Consider the following 8,002-nt stretch of genomic DNA (forward strand, 5'->3'; position numbering starts at 1 on the left):
ATCATTTAATACATCATTTGACCCAGTTTCATTTTCCCCATCAATAAAAGCATTGTATGGATCCGCTAAATCATTGAATTCCATTATCACCCAATATTGTATACTCTTGCAACAGTCTTACCATGTGTAGGAACACAAGGAGAACAAAAATAAATTAGGACAAAATGTATTTAAATAATGAACATAGTATCACATAATTTAGCCAAATAGTCATTTGTAATATATGATATTACATAACTTCTGCTAATATAAAAAATGCTATCATGCATGTCCACATGTGATCCAAAAACAGTATTTCAGGATCCAAAACTTTGTGGGCCCAGCTTCGTTGCCATTGACATTTCTAGAACTCCACAATAATTTAACCACTCTATATCCCTTAATATTATCTCCCTTTATCTCTTCTTCCTCCCATCTCCTTCAAGGAGAACCTCTGCTCTTCTCTCTCTCTCTCTCTCTCTCTCACATTATCTATCTCTTCATGTGTTTTTCTTCTCCAAAACACGTATCCATGTATACTGCACAAGATCATGTAGCCTCACCACATTCCCAACTGCATAAAAGAAGAGAACCCACCAACAAATTGAAGATGGTGAAGAACAAATCATTCCTCTAATGGCTTCCCCCAAAGCAAATGACATTCCAAGAGATGAGGACAAAAAGCTTCAAACAAAGCAATGAAACACAATGGCAAAGCTTCAGAAGAGCAACGCGTGTGGAGATCAGGTTGATGAGGAGAATGTTGGTATAGAGAAGATAAGCATGTTATTGCAGAGTATCATCACTAGATGAGACTCACTTGGAAAGGACAAACTTTTTGAAGAAACAGTTGTATACATTACCTCTACAAAGTGAAGCTCAAATCCATGAAGTTTCTTACCATGCTTCTTTGAGACCAATGAGAAGGAGCAATCCATGTCCAATTTTGGAGCTCAATAATAAGTTCTTCATTACTCCTTCTAGCTAGTTCTCTTACATGTACAAGTACTAACCGACAAAGTGCATTTTTTTCCTCCTGTTTTTATTAACTTCCATATTTCCATGGGAAGAGAGTACAGACTGGAATGGGTTATGATGAGTTGCTGTCATGAAATATTGGATTTTGTATGCACATCTTCAATATGTGAATAGCTTGAGGTGTAGGGTAGGATAGGAAGAGACAGACAGACCGAAACTCATTTATATTTTTTAGTTTTCTGCTTTGCTTAGGAAAGGGTGGGAAAAAACAAGGAATCAGAATAAGGCAAAATGGGAGTTTTCAATAACAAACTTTGTACTATGAAGGCCATTATGATGTGTTACTATCATGGGATTTTTTGTTTTTGTATAGCTAAATTATATCTTCTTCTAGTCTAGCCAATATGTTTCTGGTTTTATTACCCCATTCTTTTTCCAATCACTTTTAAACTGACAATAACATAAATATAACAAACAATGTACAAATGATTTTCTGGACATGAAATTTGAGGTTAGGGTAGGTTCCATGACCTACAATTCAATGTACAAATGATTTCCTAGACATGAAACAATGTTCAATGGTTGCTATTCGGGCTGCTTTAGACCTCCAGCATGGTGGAGTCAGGGACTTCTATATATGTTCTCTCTGTTCCAGGTGTGGTTTTCAGAAAGTCCTATCTGCTGCCCCCCCCCCCCCCCCTCTTTAAATTTCTGAGTTAGGAAATGTAACTTTTGAGGACATTACAGCTCTGCATTGAGATAATTTTTTTTTTTTTTATCTCCTATTTTGAGAAGCAGATAATACAAAAAAAGTCAATTAAAGCCAGTTCAGTTGAAGGAGGGTTTAATACATACATAGGTCAATTAAAGCTTTAATTTCCCTCTTTATATCTCCTATCTGCTCTCCCCCCCCCCCCCCCTCTTTAATGTTTGCCAAGACTATTGTTTACAAAGGTCAATTAAAGCCAGTTTAGTTGAAGGAGGGTTTCAATGGTTGCTATTCGGGCACAATTTCTATATGATTCAGAATTTAAATGGTAGAGGTAAAGAAAATTACCTGGAGTGGAGGATTGGGATAAGAGAATAATGACAAATCTGGGGCAATCCCGCTACTAAAAACGTAGGTCACCCTATCTTCTCTGTTCTATTAACTCAAGATGAGTAAAATTTGGCACCAAAAAACCCTAAAACAAAAAAAAATTAAACACTAAAACAACAAAAAAACAGAGGGAAAGAGAGTGTAATACATACAAAGAGAGAAAGAGAACGCTGGTCAGAATCGAACCAAAAGAAAAAAACAGAGGGAAAGAGAGTGTAATACATACAAATAGGCGATACCTGCTACTGATAACCGGTGAGAATCGAACCAAAGGGAGAATGCCGGTGAGGACTTCCGTCTCATTTTACGGTGAGGACTTTTGTCTCGTTTTAGGGTTATTTGTTAGATTTTGGTACAAGGGTATTTTTGGAAGTCGAATTCAATAAAGCTACAAGGGTGTTTTTGGAAGTCGAATTCAGTAAAGGTACAAGGGTGTTTTTGAAAGCCGAATAAGTCATAACCGGTACCTTAGGATATTAGAGATCCTAACCGGCAGTAAGAGGTCGTATAGCCAGTTTCCCATAACCGGCACTAGGAGGTCATAACCGGTTTCCATTAAATTATACAGTCAACCCACTTAACGGTTCAGATTTCCTTCAAAATAATTTGATGACTCAGATTTACCCATCGCATTTAGTGGTGAGTTTAACGAAAATGCCTATCATGCCGCTACCACCCACTCTTAATTCTATTACAAGAGAATTAAATGTCATGGTAGACTCCCTTGCTCGTAAGGCCTTCTCAACTTCTTACTTATGCCATAGAATAGTCACTTTCCATTCTTTGGCTCTTTGACCTTTGTAAGATGGTGGCCTCCACTTCATTCTTCTCGATAAATGTCTTTTAAACTCCCAAAAATAATCTTTTACTGCCGGTGACTGGTCGCGAGTCAGGGAGGTCGAAAGTCATGGCAGATGCAACTTTTTGCAGGAAGACAAATATATCTCCTTCACATTAAATTATAAAAACTTGCATGTGCTCCTGCCCTTAGACAAATATATATCCTTTATTCACATTATAATAAAATTTCACATGTGCTCCTAGATATCATCATAGACCAACCCTCCCCCCACGGACCGAGATCCTCTCCAGCGCACTTGTGCGCCGGATGGTGTCCAGAGCACATCGTGCGGCTGGAGGGCTCCGATCTATACCACCGCACACATCCTGATGCAGTGGCATGTGGATCGAGGCCTCCCCAATCAGACGATGTGCGCTGGACATCGTCCCGTGTGGGAAAGGATCTCAATCCTCCCCCCACCCCACCCCCAAAAAAAAAACATCAAATTAAGTCATTTACAGCAATGTGTTTGTGCAATTTGGATCCTCTACGGCCGGGCAGCATAGCGGTTATTGTGCGGCCTCACACAAGTAAGGCGTGGATCCCACCCGGGTAAGGTGTTCGTGCAGTGGGTAGGGCGATCATTTTGCCTCTATTGTGTGTGGGCCGCACAATTGCCACTATGCTGCCCGGCCGTAGAGGATCAAAATCCATGTGTGTGTGTGTGTGTGTGTGTGTGTGTGAGAGAGAGAGAGAGAGAGAGAGTCAATTTTTTAGTCGATACAAGTTGATGATCTTAATAAGATTGTAATTCACCAATTGGTGTAGGCATAGGTTTGATTAGCCGGTTGAACCAGAACAGCCCACAATTAATGGTTGCTTGCTTATACAACCAGATGTGGTAAAACCCGGCCCAGCTTGGACAAAAGTTAAAACTGATAGAAATGGAGCTAAAATCTGGGAAAACTATCCATGTCTTATGGAAAATGTCTATCAAAACCTCCTTTGCCAGATCCGAATCCTCTTCAATGAGGGGATCACCCAAAGAGTTTTCAATGAAGTATCCAACGATTGGGCTGCCACTTACACATCCTGACACATGCCAAATCAACATATATGACACACCGAGATGTATGCATAGCAGTCCAGCCGTTGTATGCTTCATTGAGCGGGATGTTCATTGGAGAGGATCCAAATCATCCTTTGTCACCCCTTTTTTTTTTAAAGTAGGGGTACATTTGGAATTAGGTTTATACGTTTGAGCAATTTGAGGGGGGCATTTGAAGAAAAACCTTTTTTTAAAAGATATTTGGATGATTTCAAAGAAAACTGAAATGAGACCCTTTGGTGGGGTTAGTTTAGTGATGGGGGTGCAGTGTTTGTGTGTCCTCTTTTGTTCTTTTTGTCTTCAATATTTATTAGATTACCAAAATGGAGGAACGAATCTTTCCTATGCCCTTTATTCTCCATCACATGGTAACTTCTTTTCCTTTTCTGTATTTCCATTATCACTTGTCTCTTTCTTAGACACAAATCACGGTTAAAGTTTAAGAGACTTTATAGGAATGATACAGATAAGAGTTGTTGCACCAAGCTCCTCCATACGGACCATACCCCCATGGGTGATGGGCCCAACTCATCCCCAAATCACCATATACTTCAATAGTATACCTAACCTATCATTCAAATGGGCCCCAATCAGCAGCAGCAGTCCATGTGATCAGCTCAACTATCTAAAGCTGATCATGATGTATGTCCTCTTGGGAAAATCCAAGAAATGTTTTTGTAATTTTGGGTCAGTAACCCAAACGGAACAGTGACGGTTAGGCTGATTGATTCATCAATCAAGCATTGCCTGCATTTGGATTTTGGAGCATCAAACAGTTGGTTCGATCTGGTTTTGGTCTTTTTCAATTTGATTCATGTGTCGGGTCATATCGAAACCGGATCTTTGTGTTCTATATGGCAACGTTTTTGTGTTTTTTGAACGTTTTTGAATCCTGAAATGCTGGTAAAACTGGAGACAAAAAAACGTTTTTATACATAAGAAAAAACACAAATTTGTATGGATAGAAGAGTGTTTCAAGGATTGGTGTGGCTATCACAACCTCACAACCCTGTCTCATCTTAAAACCATGCTCCACAATTTTAGGCGAACGACCTCTAATGTCCAACGATTAAAATCTTGGCCTGAGATGCCGGTATAACTGATCGGCTACTGTGAATCAGGGAAAAAAACCTTTTAGGGTTTTCAAAAAACAGAATTAGCTACCTTTTGCTGATTCTTCTTCTTCTAACTGATAACAGCCCTTACCAAAGTAAGTTAACAAGACTCCAGACCGCCGAGAAGGGAGTGAAGAGGGTGGGAAGTGAGAAATTCTCTAAAACAAGAAATACTTTGGTGGAGATTCAGCGGGAAAAAGGAAAAAATTGTGTACTTGTATCGCTTTTTTCTTCTTAATCCTATATTTAAACATCCTTATTTTTATGCTCTGACTCCATTAATCATTCCTTCTTTTTAAATTGCTTCTTCTTATTCACATTTCTGAAAATTGAAACTCAAAGAGACTCCATTGTATATTTGTATTTGTCGAAGGAGAAAGCAATAGGAAGATTCGCTCACTGAAGAACCGCTTTATTCTTCTCTGCAACATCTCTTCGGTATTTTGATTCAGTTTTTGGGGGTGGGGCTGGGTTGCAGGAAGGATACAGGTCGCTGGAACATGGTTATCACTCGCCGGTGATCTAAAGGTCACCCGTGAGCTAATTTGGCCGTGGCTGGCGCCGATAAGCAACGATCAAAGGGGATTTTCCCCGATTTTCCTTTCTGGTTCTTTATTTCACGTTTAGGATTGAAGGGTTTCAAACCCTAATTTGGGGAAGAAGATGAGGGCAATTTGGTCATTTAAATCAAAATTCTAACGTTTAATGTCTACAATTAACGGAGTGGCTGCTTTTGTTACTTAGTTTGAAAAACAAGAGAGGTATGTGGAATTTCTCAAACCTCACGGGTGAAAGTGTACATAAGTCATACCTCAGGGGAGGTACGTGATATTTTCCCAAAAAATAATAAATAAACATTGGATTTTTTTATCGTTCGTATTGAATTAGAGATTTAGAGGTCCTAAAAAGGGTGGGGCCCTCAGTTGGTGAAAAATCTTACTCCTCTAGTGGGCATATATCCCTACAACCATACAAACGGCATCTATCTAACGGTCTTTAAGAAAATTTGTATTACTTACGTGATGTGTACAAGTGAGACTCTACAGAGGTCGACTACAGATGTAACAAAAGTAGATGTCAAGCACGCCAGACATGTAAAATAAAGTACTAAAATGAAATCGAACTGAACCGAAAAAAAGCGGTTTGGTTGCGGTGCATTTAAAAGGAATAATAATAAGGCTGGTCAGGTGAGATGCCTTATTACGGTTTGAATGTCATCAAACCCACTAGCTCAGCTTTAAAAGCTAAAATTAAAGCTTATGGAACATTTGCAGGTTTGCTTTCCCACCATCCTTCATCTTATATAGAATTATAGATAGTGCAACCAAACGCTACTTGACCAATTGAACTGAATCAGGTTTCTGTTCCTCTGTTCCCTTCTTACCTTTCAGTGGGGCCCATTTTCACCTTAAAGTGGCCCTACCATGTAGCAGTTTAGATGTCATATTGTCTACCCACCACTCCTCCATATGTAGCAGAAATTGATTTACCAAAAAAAAATTAGCAGAAATAGAGAATTAAAAAAATTAATTATTTTAAGCTTCTCTCCCTCCCTCCCTGTGTGTATGGTGTGTCTGTGTCCAGCTGGGGTGCCTTCTACTTGTCGAAACACCCTGTGCTATAACACCATTAAAAAAAAATAAAAATAAAAAATGAGAAAGTTCTCCATGAGGAAGTGTGCGCGACCTAGACACAAAGAGGGTGAAATGACTGTCCCATCCCATGAAAGACTGTAATAACTAATTATTGTTCTATTAATGCCGTCACATGCGTGGGTAGGAGTCACCCTCCCCCACAAAGAACTCTTACCCTAAAAAAATTAAGTCGAGAAGAATTTGATCCCGCATCTAATCTTCATTTACGAGTCATTAATACCCCATGAACAAAAACATGTATCCTAAAAAAAGCAACTTCATGAAGAAACTATAAATTCATTCTAACTATTTTTAATGTTTGGTATTAAGGGTTTCTTTGGTTGAATTTTAATTTAGATTTCTAGAAGTGGTTTTAATTATTTAGATTGTTTGGAATGATTTTTGCACATTATTTTTGAAAAATAGAAAATCACCAGAAGTCACGAGAAGCTGTTTTGCTAAAAAATGCATCTAAGAGTGTATCATTTATATTAGGGAAAATTACTTGTACACCTCATTTACGGATTATTATCCTCTTCAATTCCTAAAGCTCGGTAGTGTGACAGTGCTAAGTGGAGATGTTGCACATGGCAACTCGGTCTGAGCTCAACATAGTCAATGAGCTCGGGCCGTTAGATGTCCAAACTGCCACGTGTCTGCATCTCCACCTAGCACTACCGCACTGCAAAGCTTTAGGGAATTGGAGAGGATATTTTTCTCCCATTTACTATGGCTCGTGCTTAATACACCCAATTTTTCAAATAATTACTTGACACCCCGTGGAGTCATAGACTCATAGTACATGGGGTGTTCAAATAATTTCCGTTAATATTAAATGCAAGCTGGTAAATGAAAACATAATACCCTTTATTTGTCTTTTAAGTTTTATTTCTTTATAGAAATCTAGGCTTATAATAAAAGAGATCCAAGTATTCAACTGGGTTTTTCTTAATATTTTTTTGAGTTCAAATGATATAAGAGATCGAACAGGTGGTACCGTTATTAAGTTTTTTATTTCGCATGCCTAATTTCTGATGTAATATATTGCTAGTTATGGATAATATCCTTATCCATCATCTTCCTTCTACAAATTAAATGGTTTTGAAAAAAATTTGTTACTTTTATGATTGTACTAGTGAGGGATTTGGATCCTAAGAGGCTTGGGGTTGTCCGGCCATCATGTTGCGCGTAATTCTCAAGTTGTCATCTCAGCATATATGTCCATCCAATGGTTGGACTACGAGCTCCTTTTAAATTTGAATTTTGAGTTACATTTTTTAGGAGCTTGATGTCGGATTATTAGCCTCT

The sequence above is a fragment of the Telopea speciosissima genome, chromosome 8 (genome assembly GCF_018873765.1).
Source record: "Telopea speciosissima isolate NSW1024214 ecotype Mountain lineage chromosome 8, Tspe_v1, whole genome shotgun sequence".
Lineage (NCBI taxonomy): Eukaryota > Viridiplantae > Streptophyta > Magnoliopsida > Proteales > Proteaceae > Telopea > Telopea speciosissima.